At 43.8% G+C, this 19,108-nt stretch overlaps 1 long non-coding RNA gene across 1 annotated transcript; it reads left to right on the top strand.

Moving 5' to 3' along the window:
• The first annotated feature begins 47 nt into the window (after nt 1-47).
• Nucleotides 48-4,509, top strand: LOC107000226 (uncharacterized). The gene is made up of 3 exons (XR_001447238.3): nt 48-298; nt 477-630; nt 1,641-4,509. It is a non-coding gene; the product is annotated as an uncharacterized LOC107000226 (long non-coding RNA).
• Nucleotides 4,510-19,108: the final 14,599 nt, after the last annotated feature.

Raw genomic sequence — 19,108 nt, 5'->3', positions numbered from 1 at the left:
AGGACGGCATTATGTCTTATTAGTGAGTGGGTGGGCGGGTGGGTGGGAGCAGTCATCTTGCATAGGATGTCGGCAATCTCAGAAACCTCTGGGAGTCTGCTTTTCATGTAGCAAACAACCTAGTAAGAAAAACTAGCTTTGGAGCCAGCCCTGGCTGGAAAAAAATGAAGTTAAATGAAACTCTCTCCGCAACATTGGGCTAAAACCTTTTGCTGTTTCTTGCTGAGCCTACCTGGCTGGTGCCATCAGTGAAAGACAAATCAGAACAGATGAAGAATGTGACTTTCAGGGGATAAATGTGAGTAAATACTTTTCTGGCATTTATTAACTGTCATGAATGATTGATTTTCCTATCCCCCTGGGTCCCCCACGTAATTCATTCTCTCCTTCCGTGACAAGGAAGGGAAACAGAAGTGCGGACCCTCTCTGTGTATAATCCACCTCCCTCTCTTCTCCTACCCTCCCTTCTTTGGCAGTAGCACCAGAAGCCTGGAAGGAACTCCCTGCCAGCAGGAGGCGGCCAGCTCTAGCTTCCTGGGGCTTTGAAAAAGACCTGGCTCAGTCCCGAGGCTGTGACATGGTGGAGGAAATGCTGGACTAAGAACCAGACACCTGGCTTTGAGAACGCAGGTCTGCTGTGAACTCACTGAATCTATTCTCCTGTCTGTACAATGGGGATGATAGTAGAGATATTCTGGAATTAAATGAAAATGACCGGCTATGTTATTCATGTACTCGATAGGTGAGGATGGGCTGTTGGAAAAGAAAATTCATTTAAAGAAGCAATCAAGAGGCCCTGGCCTTGGGGTGGGGTAGTTTAGTGCAAGAGAGTAGGAAGACTCTTGGGATGGAGGAAGAGGAGGAAAACAGTCCCGTGGGTTATTTCACTATGGTGAAGGTGGCCATCCTTCAAGCTGGCACGACCAGCCTGGGATATTAGTCCACATTCCTTTCTCCTCTAGCTTCTTAGACTGACAGTATTAAAAGGACTGCTTGAGCAAATGCTATTTTGACATAACCTCATTCTGCATCAGAGCTCAAAGCATTGCCATTCTACCCTTTCGCTCATGCGGCTGGCCCCATGCTAACTTCAATCCCTTGTTCAGTTCTCTGTAAGCTCTTTGCAGGGCACAGTGGCGTTCATGTGCATTCTCACATTTGATAACTGTCTGTTTACCCCAGAAGACTGCAAGGTCCACGAAGTTAGAGACCCTGCTAGGAACCCAGGGCTTATGTAGCATTGTGCATGTAGCAGGCAACCTGGGTGGCTATACCAGCAACAGCAGAGTGTACAGTCCATTCATGGTCATGCCCAGCCAAATAACTTACAGTTATACCTTGCAGTTCTCATAAAGAGATCTAACCTAGTCAAGGAAGTCAGGGGCCAATTCCCTGAAGAAGCAGTGACTGAGCTGAGTTCAGAGGTAAGGAGGAGTAGCAGAGAGGGTTGGTGAGAACACTCCAGGTAGAGGGAACAGCATACATAAAGTCTGGCTCATGATCTGCAGAGCAATGGAACACCTCTGCAGAATCAGGCAGAGGAGTGATATTATCTGGTTTGTGTTTCAAAAGGACCAGTAGGTTATTATCACTAAGTCAGTTTTTGTGGGGTTGTAAATACTGTGTGCTGTTTTTTACAGAAGGGAAAAAGAAAAACTCTTCATTCAAGAGAAGTCATGATTTTAAAGTATATTCTACGAACGCTTCACTGTCAAGGACTCTGTGGAGGAGGGAATGGAGGACAGTGTTTTTAGAAGCTGTGACCTCTGGGCAAGCCTCACTTTAAACAGTGAAAGTGTCGCTTAAAAGTTGGCTGCAAGTCAGGTTTTTGTCCACTAAACCCTGCTTCAAGTGCCCAGTGGAAACTTGCTCCATAAAATAATTACGTGGTAAAAGTTTTATGGAGGATGGTTTTTATTCAAAGTCACCCCCTAAATCAACTGACTTGTAAATGATGTGTTCTGTAACTACAAAATGAAGACCCCAAGAAGCTTCAGGGACCTCAAAGATCCTGGATTCAATACCTGCATATTACAGACAGAGAAACTGAGGTACGGAGAGGACACACAGAGGCCACCACCCTGCATGAGATGAGCCCCATGGCAGAAACTTGGTTACAATGACTAATGTAATCGATCAGGCTAAGTCGCTCCCTACATTTCACTTTCAAATGTTTCAAATCATGAAGATTGCTTGACTAGCTGTTGGCTTTGTGGTATGAAGACACAGCCAAAGAAAGGGTGAGCAGTCTTTTTCTTTTGACTTGGTAAAGCTAGGAAGGCAAATGAATGAGGGAAAGAAATCATATCCATATTATTCACTTTGCAGCTGTATTTATCTGGCAGTTCAGTTTGTCAGTTCAAGGGGGAAAAGGACCATTGGGGAGGGGAGGGGAGGAGAAACTCTAAGGACAAATTACAATGGGCATTCTGAAAAGACAGTAACTTTTTATTTTTCTATGGCATTTAAGACCCAGACTTGAATTCTTTATTCAATTAAAAACACCCACTAAGGTCAGGCAAAATTTAACCATGTAATGCAGGATGCTGGTGGCCTTTTTGGGAGCAGAAACCACTTCCTGGCTCCAGAACTGGATCTGAGGAGAGACTCAGGGAGATGAGGGCAGGTTGCTGCATTGAAGTCTTGAGAGGACTGAAGAGGGGGCTCCATTGCTGATAAAGCTTCCCATCCTACTGCTCCAGGAAGCCCCAGGGAGCGCAGAGATGATGTGGGAAGCAGGAGGTGGAAGCTTAGGGGTTTCCACCATCTTGGAGGCCTTCAGATAAGGTGTAACCACCCACCTGTGGATCACAATAGGGACCCTGGGGAGAGGGGCTTGGAAAGGATTAAAGCAGAGTTGGAAGGAGGCCCAGGGAAGCCAGGAGGCCGAGCTGAGGCAGGCTCAATGCCCAGTCTGAGCTGTAGAGGAGTAGCTGAGCTCTGCACTTTGCCAGCCATATGACCATGGACCGATTTACCCTGCCTAAGTCACAGTTTTCTCCTGTGTAAAATGAGGATAATAATAGTATGTATCACATAGAGTTGTTGAGAAAATGAAATATGATAATGTATCTAAAAGTGCTTCTTGTGCAGTCTGATATGTGTGAAAGATTTATTATCATCATCACCATCATTCTCATCATGGTTGCAATAGGACTTGCATTCTGAACATGTGACTCCTGGGACCTGGGAAGCAAAGCTCTCAAATAAAAATGAGGTTAGCTGAAGCGTAGATTCACTCTGGGAAGCAGACACTTCTGAGCAGAATGACACACCGTGGCCTTGTCAAGGCTTCTGCCATGGGAAGGAACTAAGTTGCCTCCTGGAAAAAAAAAAAAAATCTCACCAGTTTGGGTGAGAGTAGGAGCACCCACGCTTGGCCCAAGGACAAGGTCCAGAAGTGGAGATTTAAGGTGGTTGTGAATACAGGATGAAGACTTTTATCAGCCTACTGCCCGTGAGCATATGTAAGTTAAAAGGGAGTAAGAGGAATCTCTTTTGGGATCCCTGTAACAAAATGGGACTTCTCTCTAGTGTGGTGGGCACCACTGCGTGGCATGCAGGTGCTATAAGGAACTATGCACAATCGTGACACCAGGAGCTGCTGAAGAGATAAGATAAATAATGCTGCCATCCAGGCCTGGGGATCAGACTAAAGTCATGGAATTTTTCACCAGGAGCAGCTAAGCCTTAGTGGCCCAGCAGCAGCTCAGCCTTGATGGCCAAGGAGCAGTGACAGCCCTGCAGACATCAAAGGCACTGGGAAAGGATCCCAACAGGGAGGCAGAGCAGAAGAGAAGGAAAATGAGGGACAAGAAATAATATTTGGGAGCAAATGTACAGTGTTCCCTGGGCATCCTCAGAAAGACTGGAAGGGGGTTCCTGTCTGGGGGCTTCTGGTGGTTCTGGAAGAGCTGTTGAAAGCAGAGTGAGACAGGAACAGCATGTGCCTGGTTATGATCCCAGTTTTCCCCTCAGGCTGGTGTGGCCTAGGAAACACACATTGTGCAAGTAAACAAATCACTATTAGGAGCTTAAAAGATCAAGCTTGGCCTTGCCTCCTTTTACAAACACTCAGACATGAAAACTGGTGTCATTTTAAGCAGCTTTCTCCATAGAGCAGGGTTTGCAAAGCTGCATGTCAGATATGATAGTGAATCGGGACATCAATATCAATCTAGTGAGTAAAAGTAGAATTTGAAAAATAAAATCATTTCGAATACAAAATCAGAGCATATTGCACCAGTAAGGATAACTATTGCCTTGTGAAGGCTTTGTTTCCATTCTTTGTGTATGTATGTAGGCAGAGTTGTGATAGAAATTGTGCTTCTTTCAGTTTACAACCAAAAAAAAAAAAAAAAAGAAGAAGAAGAACAAGAGAAAACAAAAAGAAAGGGAAAAAGAAAAACTGCATGAGAGGATGCTAAAGATCCTTTCCCAACCCAGGAGTCCAAAATGGCAGGGAAATGATGTTGAGTCCAATAAATTTCACTTACTGGTTGAAGTTAGCAATTAGACCTGTTGGAATATTGTTTCTGTTCTTCACTGGCTGTGTGAACTTAGGAAAGTTGCTTAGCTTCTCTGTGCCTCATCTGCAACAATGAAGTAAAAATAACAATACTATGTCTGCATTGTTGATATTAGGATTAGTGATGATGTACATGGAGAGAATGTTGCTAAAAAGGCATTGGACTACTGATAGTTCCCCTGGAAATAAGTGGGAAGTGGGCAGCGGGCCAGATCTTTAAGATTACTTAGCAGTAGTGTGCCATTAGGATTCTTTGGTAGCAAGTGACAGACACTGACTCTACCAACATAAGCGTAATCTTGTTGCCATGGTGATAGAGTGACTTACAGAATCCAAGGAAGGGTTGACCAAGCAGGATTTAGAATGAAGGAACTTGTGAAAGCTTGGGAATCTATGTGGCAGGAGCTAATGGATGATGCCCTCTGGCAAATTCAGTCCAACCTGTTCTTATCCTCATGTTCCTCCCCAAAGGATAGAGTATGATGGACTGAGCTTGTGTCAGGCGCCCTGCCCATTGCCCTGGGAAAGTAAGGCACCTTGACTGGCAATCTCACCAAAAGTGCACATGGTGGGAGAGAGGTAGTTCCACAAAAGCAAGTTGGGTACTGCTGTCAGAGCAGAGAGAACAGGCTGGGCAGGTGAAACTCAGGGATGCTCATTTGGGTAGGAGTGCTGGGCTCTGATACCTAATATCATTGGCCCTTGCCCCTAACTCAATCTCATGGTTTTAAAGAGAAATGACCAGAAGACAATTTAGACAAACAGATATGAATACTTTCTCCAAGGACAGCTAAACTTGCGTGTTCTAACTGTGGAATCCGGATTTTCACCTCTTAGAGTCCATGAGAATAAAACTTGGGCCAAGAAAGGGGTTGAGAAGTAATAATGAAAGCTGACTCCTATAAAATGCGTATTATGTGCCAGCTGCCATTCTAAAGCATTTTACGCATATTAACTCACTTAATCCTCATAATAATCCCATAGGCTAGATAGATATTACCGTTATTTCCCCTATATTAGCAGAAAAAGAAACAGAGGGTCAATAGGTTAAGTCGTGTGCCCAGGGTCCTGTAGCTAGTGAAAGGTGGTGCTGGGATGGAAACCAGGTGTCCTGGCTCTGATGTCCACAGCATTAGTCACTGCTGGTCACTGCCTCTCTGATGGGCTGTGTAGAATGAGGGATACTGTGAGCTGCTTCAAAGCTGGTAGTGCCTCACTGGCTGGGCGCTACTATTGTACTACAATTCCCAGCATGCAACTGGGCTGGCTATCATCTTAACCCCTTCTTCACCAAAAGTTCCTCACTGTCTTGGGTAAAATCTTTTTTACTGGCAAAATCTGATCTCCCTCATGGATAATTATGCAATTAAGGCATAAATGTAGATATAAGTGGCAGTAGATAGTGGAGAGGGTAAGATTCTAAGTTAAAATACCCTCCGCATTTTTTAGTATTTGAAGGAAGACATTGGAGATTACTATGGGAAAGATTTTTTTATCTTAGAAATGTGTACTATGAAAACGTCGATGGGGATGTTTTAAAGCACCCATTCTCAAACTTGGCTACACTTTAGAATCACCTGGGGAATTAAAAAAATACTTAAAGTTTGGGTCACATTTCTAGAGGTTCTGATTTAATTGTTCTGGGGTGTGACTGTTAAAAGCTCCCTGTGAAATTCTACAGAGTTCCCCATGGGTATAAAACAGGAGGCACAGCTTGTCATGCAGTGGGGGCATATGGGGAAGCATCAGGGCTGGTCAGGGGCCCGAGGGAGCAAAGGGAAAATGCAGACAAGAGCCTTTATTGCGATTTCTGCAGGAATGGTAATGCGAGACAGAGTAAACAGGCTCAGGATTGGCTCCTTTGAATAAGTTCAGTGAGCTTTGGGGCATACGGGCTGTCCCTAGTTGTCTGTTACCTGGCCCTGGGGTGATTGGAGCAGGTGGATGGTGGCCCTGAGAGACAGCCCAATAAAGGAAATGGTTGGGGGTATGGACGCTGGCTTGGTTGGTTTGCATTGGAAAGGTGTGCTCTCCCACGTGAGTCATTTACTGTCTCTCGGAATTGGCTAACCCCGGGAGGGGCAGTCCCTCCAAGGTCAGCACAGCTCCAGTTGTCAAAGCATCAGGATACAGAAAATTTAAAAACATGCTTAATACCCTTCCACTCTTCAGCAGAAAGCAGCTAACTGGGCTTAAAGAGAACTGGCAACAGCTTGAAGCCTGGGGAACCATCCCATTAGGAGTGGTGTTCTGCAGCGAAGGAAGCAGGGGGGCCAGTGAAACCAGGAGGATTTCAGCCCCGGCCCTATTTAGCTGACCAAGATCCCAAACCTGTCCCGGAATGACACCCAGGCGAATGGGAAGAAAGGCGGCAAGTTCTGCTTTAAAAAGCCTCCTTGTAGAGACATCTGCACTCCCATGTTTATTGTAGCACTCTTCGCAATAATCAAGATATGGAATCAAATTAGATGTCCAACAACAGATGAATGGAGAGAGAAAATGTAGCATATATACACTATGGAATACTATTTAGCCATAAAAAAAAAATGAAGTCCTGTCATTCATGGCAACACGGATGTTGGAACTGGAGGACATTATGTTAACTGAAATAAGCCAAAAACAGAAAGTTAAACACCACATGTTCTCATTCATACATGGTAGCTTAAAAAAGTTGATCTCATAGAAGTAAAAAGTAGAACAGGGGATACTAGAGTCTGGGAAGGGTAGGGGGAGGTGGGGGACATACAGAGAGTTTTGTTAAAGGATATAAAATTACAGCTAGAAAGGAGGAATAAGTTCTAGTGTTCTGTACCAGTGTAGAATGACCATAGTTAACAATAATATAGAGTTTCAAGTAGCTGTAACTAGAAAGAGGATATTGAATGTTCCCAACACAAAGAAATGATAAATATCTGAGATGATGGATATGCTGATTATCCTGATGTATCAAAACATCACTATGTATCCCATGCATATGTACACTTATTATTTGTCAATTAAAAAATAAATTTTTAAGAAAGCCTCCTTGAAGCAGTACCCACAAATTATTTATCTTTCTATACCCTTGACTAAATGATCATTACCTGGGAGAAACGGTTAAAATGGTCTTGTAAAAGAGAAAAGTTAGTTTAGAGATGTGGGCTGGTACTTTACTCTTGAAAAATAGAGTTTTTCTTAATTTTTGTTACCAAAGTTAAGTATGCTGAATTTATACATTTCTATGCCTATCTTCAAACTCGAGCAGAACCTGAATTACCCATTGATTGGAGTTTATTGCTTATGTCCCCAAGGGAAGTGCCTCCTCTGGCTCATGCTGGTGGGAGAAATTGAACCAGCCCTGCTTTCTCTCCCGGGGTTTAATTCCCAGCAAAGGAAAAACAATGTAATTCATAATGATGACAATGACAATGACGACAACAACAATAACCAACCTTTAACACATCCTTATAATGTGCCAGACCCTGTTGTAGGTGCATTAGAATCATTACCTCATTTAATCATTGTAACATAGTTTGGTTAATTTGCCCCCATTTTTCATATGAGCAAACTGAGGCATGGAGAGGCTAGGCAGCATGGCCAAGAATAAGAGGCTGCGCTGGCTTAAAAGTGAGGCATTCAGATATTAGCGTCCATGCTCTTAATTGCTCCACAGCACCATCTCCTTGGATCGCAGTGATTTCCTGGAGCAAAGGTAATCTGATCTTACACAGGAGCAGGCAATAACTGCCTGAGTATAGAACTCCTATGAGGCGATTGGTATTGGAACTCTGAGCTAGTCTAGTTACATAACCAGCATAACCCTTGGAAAAGCTGTCGCACAAGGGAAGGCTGCCTCTGGGACTAGAAGAAAGAATATGCCAAGATCTGGTTCTGCAGTAGATGAGCTGTTTGACCTTGGGCCCAACTCTTCACATTTAGGCTCTGATTTTCAAAGGAAGTTACTGGGCTGGGTAATCTCTGGAGATCCTGTCCTGTAAGCAGCCCCTGCCAGCACTCCTACTGGGGAGTGATTACCATAAAGACAAGGAAAGTGTTAAGCAGGTTCTTGCACCTCCCAAAGTAAGTAGCAAATAGCTGTTTGGGTGTCCTGAGGAGTTCTGAAAACATTGGGCCTAGTTGCCTCCTGCTTCATCTTGCACCATATGCCTGAAGCTAGTGAATGAATAAACATCACTCATGGCTATTTCTGGATGCTCAAGAAACTTTGAAAAAAAGAAAGGAATGATTATTTCGTGAGGAGAGTATATAGACGACCCAGGGGAAGACAGGGTAGGGAGGAGAGTGAGGATTCTCTTTGTTTTGATCCTAGAATTCCCATTAGGTGGACTGGAAATGCTAGACTTCCCATTGTTGAACTGGAAACGCTAACATCCTGAAACTCTTAGGACCTCTGCAGGAAGAATTGTCCTGCCCCAAATGTTCTTAGCACCCCCACTGAGAAGGAGTAAAAGAGTTTCTCACAGTGGAAACACTGCGAACCTCTGTGCATTTTTCTGAACATCAATCAATAATCCATTAACTCGGGGAAGCTGAATGCTCTTCATACAGGAATCCAAAATAAATTACAGATATTCTCTAGGAAGAACTGTAGAAAGGTTCTGCGAGCTTGAACAAGGCATTTCATTTCCTTGGGCCTCAGTTTCTTTATCTTTATAGCACTAATATTCTATAACTTCCTAATTTCTCTCCCCAGAAAGGAGAAATAACTTGTAAACACAGAGGCTTAGAAAGAGTTTGTTTTTCCCACTCGGGGCATGCTAGGTGCATGTACTGCAGTTAACCAAAATGCACATGGTAAAGTTTAAGCCAAAAGAATGCAGAATCAGGCCGGGTGCGGTGGCTCACGCCTGTAATCCCAGCACTTTGGGAGGCCGAGGCAGGTCGATCAAGGTCAGAATATTGAGACCATCCTGGCTAACACAGTGAAACCCCGTCTCTACTAAAAAGACAAAAAAAATTAGCCGGGCGTGGTCGCTGGCGCCTGTAGTCCCGGCTACTCCGGAGGCTGAGGCAGGAGAATGGCGTGAACCCGGGAGGCGGAGCTTGCAGTGAGCCGAGATGGCGCCACCGCACTCCAGCCTGGGCAACACAGCGAGACTCCGTATCAAAAAAAGAAAAAAGAAAAAGAAAAAGAAAAGAATGCAGAATCAAATTATCCCAGAATATTTTTAATGAGGTATGATTTTAACGATTTAGCGTTTTTTTCTGGAAATATATTTGAATTTTATCAGACCTAAGCACCAAAAATTTAGGTAAGGTCATGGAAGGCCACCCTTTCTAGACTTGAATAGAAATCTACTCAAGAAAAGAAGTTTTTTAGGGGATTAAAAAAAGAATATTCTAAGTCATGGGCAAGGTGAAAATAATCTAGCCAGAAAATATATTTGGGGGTGGTACTAAGGAAAAGCAGTGGCTCTAAGAGGTATTGCCCTAGAGTGGGGTATGGTTATTGTAATATAAAGTTGAAAATATGATTACTTTTCTATCTTCCTCTGCTTCTTTATGCCTGAATCACTCCCAAGACAGTTCTTGGAGGTTTTCTTTTGTTTTGTTTTTCAACATTTTTATTTTTGAGACAGAGTCTCACTGTGTCCCCCAGGCTGGAGTGCGTGGCGCGATCTCAACTCACTGCAACCTGCGCCTCCTGGGTTCAAGCGATTCTCCTGCCTCAGCCTCCTGAGTAGCTGGGACTACACGCCCCCGCCATCATGCCTGGCTAACGTACATATATAGAGTGTTTTTAGTAGAGACGGGGTTTCGCTATGTTGGCCAGGCTGGTCTGCAGTTATTTTTTTTTTAAAAAGATCCTTCTTCATTCTTTCGAGGAAACTATTAACTACTTTTGTTTTGTTTTAGTTTATTGGTTTAAGATTCTGAAGTTAAGAGGAAAATCATGCAACTAATCTGTTCATGCTTTGGAAACTTGAACTTCATGATGTTGGATTTCAGCCTTTTTGCTTTTTCCTTATCCCTTTAGAAGGGATCTGTTTTGTTTTGTTTGGCTTTATACTCTCGTTCTGGAAGAACTCAGAGCTTTCCATTGCTGCTCGTGACTTATGGCCTGCGTTACACCCATTGGTTTCTGTAGGAATGATGACCCAAGAAGCGAAGAATTTGACCGCAGAAAATAGCAAAGCAATGACGAAACTGGTTATGACCACAGGATTAGTGCCCTGAGGGTCCAGGGCAGAAATGGGTGTTAATAGCAGGGAAGCACGAGGCTTCTGCACCAGCCTACTGCTGGCTCACATTCAGCGCTGCCCCTATTGCTCCCAGCAGTGCAACAAAGAAGGCAAAGGAACCCAGGCTTGCTGAGCCCCCTGCCGGCCAGGTGCTTCCCATACATTGTCTCTATTGATCATTTCACCTGCCCTGTGAGCAAGGCATTATCCCCACTGAAGCTTACAGAGGTTAGACTTGTCCAAGACTATATATTTTGGCTTCAAACTGACTTCTGTCTGTTTCCAAAAATATTTTTCATGTGACTTCTTATTTTTTGATGTATATGAACTTATGGACAGTTCTTGAATTTTTGTCTATGTGAAGCACATATTGTGTGATGTATTTGCATGGGGCCAGGCATGGTGGCTCATGCTTGTAATCCAGCACTTTGAGAGGCTGAGGCGAGTGGATTACCTGAGGTCAGGAGTTCGAGACCAGTCTGGCCAACATGACAAAACCCCATCTCTACGGAAAATATAAAAATTAGCCAAGTGTGGTGGCAGGTGCCTATAATCCCAGCTACTCAGGAGGCCGAGGCAGGAGAATCATTTGAACCTGGGAGGCGGAGGCTGCACTGAGTTGAGAGTGCACTACTGCACTGCAGCCTGGGAAACAGAGAGAGACTCTGTCAAAAAAAAATGTCTGCATGGTATTGTTTGCTTATATGATGTTTAGAGCAAGGAAATGACTGAGGCTGACCACACTCTGGCTCTGGAGGCTTTCTGGGGATACCTGGAGGACTCTTCTGGTCATACCAATCCACTAGGATGCAGCCTAATGTGAAGATTACAACTCAAGTCTTGGCTTTGCTATTTAGCAGCTGAGTAACCTTGGGCAAGTTTTCCTACTCTCTCAGCCTCAGTTTCCTCATATATGGCATGGAAATAATACTAGTGCTTCTCTTACAGGATCACTGTGAAAAGAACATGAGATGCCCTTTGCAGGCATATGGATGGAGCTGGAAGTCATTATCTTCAGCAAACTAACACAGGAACAGAAAACCAAACACCGCATGTTCTCACTCATAAGTGGAAGCTGAACGATGAGAACATGGACACGGGGGGAACAACTCATACTGGGGCCAGTGGGGGGCAGACGGGGAGAGGAAGAGCATCAGGATAAATAGCTAATGCATGCTGGGCTTAATACCTAGGTCATGGATTGATAGGTGCAGCAAACCACCATGGCACACATTTACCTATGCAACAAACCTGCACCTCCCGCACATGTACCCCAAAACTTAAATAAAATAAAATTTTAAAAGGACACGAGATAATGTAAGAAAGTAGTTAGCACATAGAAAGCTGTCACTATTCCAGTATGTCTCCTACTACCCACGGTGCCCCTTATATAAGAGCGCCCTCCTGAGGCTGTCAGAATAACTGGGGGCAAGACAGGGACTGAATGGGGACACCAGGCCTGAAGAGTGGGGAGAACAGACTGGAATGGATTCCTGACCGAAACTACACCTGCTCAACCCCAGGCCTGTGTAATAGGCACTTCCACTTTAGTGTAAGGGTAGATCCCAGAACCCTGAAGAAACACAGCCCAGAGCTGGCATCCTTCTGGCCATTTGCTAGAGTGGAGCCAGATTTCAGAGGGCTCTCTCAAATGACAATGTCAGCACTAGGAGCTGATGGTTAAAGCTTTGCAAGAAAACAGCATCCAGTCTCTTCTTTTGCTACTCTCATGGGCCAACATGAAAGTGAGTAATGATGGACACAGGCCTTGCTTAAGTGGTGAATCTACTGTCCAACCTTTGACTATAATTATGTTGCTCAGATTAGAACTAAGTAAACACTGGATTTGTTTTGTTTTTTTACTACGAGCAAGTGAATCTTATTTCTTACTCAGCATAGTTGTCCAAGTTTGTTTATTCAACAAATGTTTAAGCGTGTTCTCTATGTGTGGCACACGTGGCACTGGGCATTCAGTAGAAAGCTAGAGGCCGGGTGTGGTGGCTTATGCCTGTAATCCCAGCACTTTGGGAGGCCGAGGCAGGTGGATCACCTGAAGTCAGGAGTTCGAGACCAGCCTGGCCAATTTGGTGAAACCCTGTCTCTACTAAAAATACAAAAATTAGCTGGGCATGGTGTCACATGCTTGCAATCCCAGCTACTTGGGAGGCTGAGGCAGGAGAATCACTTGAACCTGGGAGCCGCAGGTTGTAGTGAGCTGAGATCGTGCCATTGCACTCCAGCCTGGGCAACAAGAGTGGGACTGTCTCAAAACAAAACAAAAAAACAAAAAAGAAAGCTACGCTCACAGAGTTCCTGCCTTCTACTGGAGGAGACGAGCAATTTAACAAGAGAAAACAAGTGCGGTGAGGGCGATGTGCAGGCTGGCAGAGAAGCAATAGTCGCACAGAATCCTGACTACAGTGTAGGGACGGTTTGAACTAAACCCAAAGGGCCCTGACTCTGCCTTGATCCCTCCAGAAAGCCTCCTAGGGCCCCAACTTCCCTGTGCATGTCAGGTGACCACAGCGGTGGGCAGCGTCCCACCTCAGCCTTTTCTCCCAGTGAGATCTGGGAAACCTCCTCCTTCCTTTGCCTCTGAATCCTCACAAACATGACCAAGGGTTTTGAGGCATAGTTTTTAGGAAAAAAACCAGGGAACAAGGAGAATAATAATAAACAAGAAAAAAAGTACAAGAAGTAAAAGGTATCATGCCTTACTGGGCCTTGCTTAGGTGGTGAACATTGTACTAAGAATCTTTCTATGTATATTACACTGTGTCATTCATTTCTCTGCGGTTGGTACTGTTGATATGACCATTTTTCCAGATAAGGCAACTGAGGGTAAAGAGGAGAAAGAAATAGGTCATAAACCTAACCAAAGGCAGAGCTATGATTTGAACCCAAGAAAATGTGAAAGTAAATTGATCATTTCTTTTTTTTTTTTTTTTTTTTTTTGAGACGGAGTCTCGCTCTGTCACCCAGGCTGGAGTGCAGTGGCCGGATCTCAGCTCACCGCAAGCTCCGCCTCCCGGGTTTACGCCATTCTCCTGCCTCAGCCTCCCGAGTAGCTGGGACTACAGGCGCCTGCCACCTCGCCCGGCTAAGTTTTTTTTTGTATTTTTAGTAGAGACGGGGTTTCACTGTGTTAGCCAGGATGGTCTCGATCTCCTGACCTCGTGATCCGCCCGTCTCGGCCTCCCAAAGTGCTGGGATTACAGGCTTGAGCCCCCGCACCCGGCTAGTAAATTGATCATTTCTTAAGGGCAATTTCATTTTATTTTATTTATTTTTTGCAGGGGCAGTAGAGGGAGACATTGCTGTTCCCAGAAAGGGGACTTTAGGGAGAATAAAGAAAGGAATCATTGATAGGAGTGCTAAATCCTCCAGTACGTGGTAGTGCTGGCCACAGAAGGAGCTCAGTAACTATTGAATAAGGCAGTGAGGGAGGGCATGAGGAAGGGAGTGAGGGAATGAGTGAGGCCCCTCCCAGCCTACCAGGACATTGTACGGCTTTTCTCTCATGAATCCCAGTCACAGGCCAGCTGCCTGCATCCTCTTTTCTTCCATCTTGCAGCTGCCAGGCATTCGGGGTAGCTTGGTAGTTGGTGTCCACCACTCTCCTCAGTCCCTGAAATCCTCATTCTTATAACACTGCTGTACCTGGGACTTGGTCTCCATGGCTTCTCCAGATGTTACTGCCCTGGAAGGCAATCCTACAGGACCATTTTATTTTAAGGGTGAGAGGGCTATAGTAGTTTAAGACCCCTGGTGGATGCCTGAAACCATGGATAGTACTGAACCCTATATATATTATACTAAATTTTGATTTTTTTGTTTGTTTGTTTTTGAGACAGGATCTTGCTATGTTGCCCAGGCTGGAGTGCGGTAGCTATTCACAGCCATGATGGTAGCTGACTGCAGCCTCAATCTCCTAGGCTCAAGGGATCCTCCCGCCTCAGCCTCCTGAGTAGCTGAGACCACAGCAGCATACTATCTTTTTGATCTGATACCTGAAATGGCTACTAAGTGACTAATGGATTGGTAGCGTAGACATCGTGGATACACTGGATAAAAGGATGATCCACATCTGAGGGTGAAGTGGGAGAGCGCAAGATTTCATCACGCTACTCAGAATGGTGCTCAAATTAAAACTTACAAAGTATTTATTTTTGGAACTTTCCACTTAATATTTTTGGATCTCAGTTCACCAAGGGTAACTGAAACTTCAAAAAGTGAAACTACAGGTAAGAGGGAACCACTGTACGACAAACAGTAAATATAAGGAAGTTGTAGAGGTTATGTAACCATCCCAACCACTCCATGAATGACCTACTTTTAGCTCTGACTGTCTATCATATGGTCTCCCCAGAGTCAGAGGTGGTGGTGATCTTTAGCAGGTTATTTCATCTCCCTAACCATATCTGTAAAATGGCCCCCATCTGCTCAGGTTGGAGTGAGCGTTCAAGATCGTTCTGTACTTGAAAGCTCTTAGTATGAGGAAAATGCTAAATAAATGTTGTCAAGGACTGAATTTTGTCCCCCCAAAATTCATATTGAAGCCCTAACCTCCAATGTGACTATATTTGGCGATAGCGCCTTTAGAAGGTAATTAAGGTCAAATGAGGTCAAAAAGGGTAGAGCCCTAATTCAATAGGATTTCTGTCCTTAGGAAAAAGGGGGCCGGGCGAGGTGGCTCACACCTGTAATCCTAGCACTTTGGGATGCCAAGGCAAGCAGATGGCTTGAGATCATGAGTTTGAGGCCAGCTGGGCAACATGGTGAAACCCCATCTCTATAAAAAATACAAAAATTAACCTGGCATGGTGATGCACACCTGTAGTCCAGCTACTTGGGAGGCTGAGGTGGGTGGATGGTTTGAGCCTTGGGGGCGGAGATTGCAGTGAGCCGAGATGTGCCTCTGCACTGCAGCCTGGGCAAGAGAGCCAGACCTTGTCTAAAAAAAAAGGAAGAAAGAAAGAAAAGAAAAGAAAAATGGAAGAGACACCAGAGGTGCACATGCACAGAGGGGAAAGGCCATATGGGGACTCAGAGAGAGAGTGACTGTCTGCAAGAGACCTCAAGAAAAACCAACCCTGCCAACACATTGATCCTGGACTTCCAGTCTCTGGAACACTGAGAAAATAGATTTCTGTTGTCTATGCCACCCAGTCTGTGGTATTTTGTTATGGCGACCTGAGCAGACTAATACACATATTCTGTCTACTTCCTTTGCTTTCCTTGTTGTTTGAACACATTTGCCAAGTGAAGTGTCAGAGCTCCTGTATCAGAAAGTGGTCAGTGTGTGGGTTGGTAAGAAGAATTTACCGAAAACAGTATAGATTTGAAAAAGGAAAGTTTTAGAAAGAAAGAACGCTGCAAAAGCGTGCAGCAGGGGGCCTCAGTGAGAGAGGGCTGAGCACACTGTTGTGGATTTTCGTTAGTAGCATTTATGGACCTTACAGCGGGAGCTTAAGGGTAATTTTGGCCATATTAGCCAGGTAGGTCATGATACATGATTACATCTGCGGACATTTTGGTGCCTTAATGTCAGCAAGGGTTGCACAATGAATTTTGACATGCATGCATCCTGGAGATGTACAGAAATTCTAGTTACTTATGACGTTTTTGAAAGAGATCTAGATGCTGACTTTAGATACTAGGGAAGTTTAATTACTTCTAAATTCCTCAGATAAGGAGTTTTTGTCCTGGAGACTGCTCGATGGTCACCAGGTGATTTTCCTCTCCTCATTTGCTCCCTGACAAATATCTTGGTAAAATCTTTGACCCTTTATATTCCCCCATGTTCATGTCTACCTGCTGCCTACTGGGGTCTCAAGAAAGGGAAAATGGCCCAGTGAAGAGGGGTGATGAATCTGTCTGGCTACTTCCTGCTGAAAGGGGGCTTTAAGGGGTAAGTTGCGTCTTTCCCTTTTTTGCTCTGTGTCATAGAAGGAATGAAGGGTCATGAAAAACACATTCACGGGGGATGGGGACTGGCTTCTATCAAAAGGCCCTATATAGATGGAAGTTGCTGTTGCAGGCCAGTGTTGAGATTGCATAGTCATCTGTAGGTGGAATCGTTGTATTCTGGAAGATACAAACTTATTGAGACCTTTAAAAAGGCAGGGAGCAAATATTAAAATGAAAATGACAATGAATAAAGGTTCAAGGAATGGGAGAAGCCCAGTCCTGGTTACTGTGGGAAAGTGTGTGCAACCATATGACTTGTTTGAAAATTTACTGGACATTAGTTTCCACTTCTCCAGACAACAGATTTTGTTGATGACCGCACAGACTCCTCCTTGTTCAGGTGGAGGTAATCAAGAACCCATCTATTATCAAAAACCGCCTCTGCCAGTGAGTCTAAAGACTTTTCTAGTGCTGATAGACTTGTGCCAGTTTTTTCTAAGGCTATTTAAAAGGAGGTGGTAAGTTATTGTAGTGTGATTTCATGGTAAGTAAAACCTCCCCAAAGAGTGACAGTTGCGATAGTTTCCACAACTCCGGCCCCAGTAAGGCCCTTTTTCTTCTGGAATGGAATTCTGAATTGGAAGTTATACTCAAGACAGTGATTTGAGTGGGAGCTATTGTTCCTAGAGCACAATCACCAGAATGAAGAGAATTATCAAGGTGGAATAGGGCCAAAGCTTGAAAAGGGTTTAAATAATTATTGGCAGAGCCATAAAGCCATGAGTCCACGAGGGGCAGGTATTACAGTGTGATGAGCTTATGAATGCATAAAACATATGTAGATACAAATCTATTTTATCATATGTTCAAAACATACACAAATCTATTATATAAAGTTAAAATTTATCAAATCTTACCCAAACACTTATGGACCATACGTGGCGCCATTTGCAGTCAACAGAAACGCAGCCAAGCATGGTGGCACATGCTTGTGGTCCTAGCTGCTTGGGAGGCTGAGACAGGAGGATTGCTTGAACCCAGGAATTGAAGGCTACGGTGAGTCATGATCACACCACTGCACTCCACCCTGGGTGACAGAATGAGACCGTGTTTCAAAACAAACAAACAAACAAACAATACCCAAAAACATAAAGATGTGGTATTAAGTCATAATTGCATAAAATTAACTGTAGTTATACTATGCTACTGTAATAGTCTTGTAGCCACCTCCTGTTGCTATTGCAGTGAGCTCAAATGTTGGGCATATTCACTTAAAACACCGTGTAACACTGTCATCTCCATGTGAGCCGTTCGCCTCTCTAGTAAATTGCATATCATGGTAAAAATAATTTCCTGAGGTTCGTGTGCATTTTTTCATCATGTTTAGTACAATGCTATCAACCTTGAATAACACCACGGGACCCATACAAAGTTCCGCTAGTGATGCTGGAAGTGCTCCCAGGAAGCAGAGAAAAAGTCATGATGTTATTTTTTTAAAAAGGTGAACTGCTCATTGTGTAACAGATTGAGATCTGCCGCTGTGCTTGCCCACCATTTCAAGATAAATGAATTCAGTGTAAAGACCATTGTAAAAGAAGAAAAGGAAATTCATGAAGCTATCGCTGCAGCAACACCAGCAGGCACAACAACCTTGCAATTTTTGCAAAAATTTTTTGTATTGATGCATAATAGATGCACGTAGTTCTAGGGTGTATGTGACAATTTAGTACATTCATGTATTTTGTAAAGATCACATCGGTGTACTTGGGATATCCAACACATTAAATATTTGTCTTTTTTTGTTATACTAGAATTGTTTGAATTCATCTAACTATTTTTGAAGGTTCAAGATGTCATTCTAAACTATGGCTCCCTACTAAGACATCTAACCTTATTTCTTCTATCAAACCATATATTTGTACCCAATTTTCTGCTTTTCTTCATCCCCCTAACTCTTTCCCTTCCCAGCCTCTAGTATCCACTAATCTACTTCCTATCTTCATGAGATCCACTTTTTTTAGTTCCCACATTTGAGTGAGAACATGTGATATTTGTCTTCCTATGATTGACTTATTTCACTTAACATAATGTCCTCCAGTTCTATCCATGTTGCTGCAAATGACAGGATTTCGTTCTTTTTTATGGCTGAATAATATTCCAGTGCAGTATATGTACCACATTTTCTTTATCTATTCATTCACTGATGGGCACTTAGGTTGATTCCATATTCTGGCTATTGTAAACAGTGCTACAATAAACATGGGAGTACAGGTATTTCTCATATATATTAATTTCCTTTCTTTTGGATATCTACCCAGCAGTGGAATTGCTGGATCATGTGGAAGTTCTATTTTTAGTGTTCTGAAGAACTTCCATACTGTTTGCCATAGTAGCTATACTAATTCACATTCCCATCAAACAGTGTATAAGAGTTCCCTTTTCTCCACATCCTTGCCAGCATCTGTTATTGCCTGTCTTTTTGATAAAA

The sequence above is a fragment of the Macaca mulatta genome, chromosome 9 (assembly GCF_049350105.2).
Source record: "Macaca mulatta isolate MMU2019108-1 chromosome 9, T2T-MMU8v2.0, whole genome shotgun sequence".
Taxonomy (NCBI): Eukaryota; Metazoa; Chordata; class Mammalia; order Primates; family Cercopithecidae; genus Macaca; species Macaca mulatta.
The sequence above is the reverse complement of the archived record's forward strand: the minus strand, read 5'-3'. Positions and strand labels throughout refer to the sequence as shown.